Below are 1,555 nucleotides of genomic sequence, written 5' to 3'. Positions count from 1 at the left end.
TTCCTTTTATTAACCTAAATCTATGGAGTAAATTTACCTACACTCATATCCAGAAAGTACTCGTATCGTAATAACATTACACAACACAGTAATAAATAATATAACCTCGAACGACGCCTAAGGGTGGTATTCCACCTGTACAATGTCATTGCGTCTCACACTCTCATGTGAGACGCAATACATATTGGACAAATGGAATACCACCCTGAGCACTCCACCGTGACCATAACTGTCCAAACACATTTATTTCAGATTCAGAGAAAAACGTAGATGTTAATTACAATTTGTAGTTGTTTTTCCTATATTTGTAAATAAAAATATAGTTATTCTGGATATTTTATTTGGTTACATATGCACAAAAGAATCTTTAGACTCATTCCAAACTTATCAGTAGAAAAAGGCGCCAAATTCAAATTTTCTATAGAAGATTAACCCTTCACGCCTATATTTTTTTTAATTCTGCCGCCTTTTTCTGGTTTTTCTCCTAACAAAGCGGCTGTGCCAAGTGAAAATTTGAATTTCGCGCCTATTTCTACTGACACGATTTGCTTGACCATCTATATGTAGCCTGTCAACCCATTTCCATCATGTTTCCATCAGTCGAAAAAGGCGGCAAATTTAAAAAAATGTACGCGCGAAAGGTTGTCCTTCCGTAGAAAATTTGAATTTCGCGCCTTTTTCTACTAATAGTGGGTTTGCCACAATATACAGTATGTATCGGAACGAAAGGCCAAGAAAGAGACCCATAAATGTTTAGGTCATACTGAGCAACTTTTACTATGGGACCAACCCCGAAAACGCGGAAAAAAAACCGGGCAAGTGCGAGTCAGACTCGCGCACGAAGGGTTCCGTACCATAAAGCAAAAAAAAAACGGAAAAAAATGCAAAAAGAAAACGGTCACCCATCCAAGTACTGACCACGCCCGACGTTGCTTAACTTTGGTCAAAAATCACGTTTGCTGTATGGGAGCCCCACTTAAATCTTTATTTTATTCTGTTTTTAGTCACAGTACATCATCTGTGAAAATTTCAACTGTCTAGAAATCACGGTTCGTGAGATACAGCCTGGTGACAGACAGACGGACGGACGGACGGACGGACAGCGAAGTCTTAGTAATAGGGTCCCGTTTTACCCTTTGGGTACGGAACCCTAAAAATTGACCCTCCCATAGGAAATTTTAACATCAGACCAGCAAAATGTATGAAACATCCATTTTTTTTCCATTCGTTTTCGGGGTTGGTCCCATAGTAAAAGTTGCTCAGTATGATCTAAACATTAATGGGTCTCTTTCTTGGCCTTTCGTTCCGATACATACTGTATACTGTGGCAAACCCACTTCATTAGTTCACTTTTATACCTCACATTGATGACATGTTAGGTAAAGCTTTTAAGAAATTAGGATTTATACTACGCGTAGGTAAACCATTTAAGAGACTTTTAACTTATAAGGTATTATTTAACAGTTATGTTCGTAGTCGTTTGGAATTTGCAAGTGCTGTGTGGAGCCCACTGTATAAAATACATAGTGATAGGATAGAGAGAGTTCAGAAAAAG

Source organism: Cydia fagiglandana, chromosome 21 (genome assembly GCF_963556715.1).
Source record: "Cydia fagiglandana chromosome 21, ilCydFagi1.1, whole genome shotgun sequence".
Lineage (NCBI taxonomy): Eukaryota > Metazoa > Arthropoda > Insecta > Lepidoptera > Tortricidae > Cydia > Cydia fagiglandana.
The sequence above is the reverse complement of the archived record's forward strand: the minus strand, read 5'-3'. Positions refer to the sequence as shown.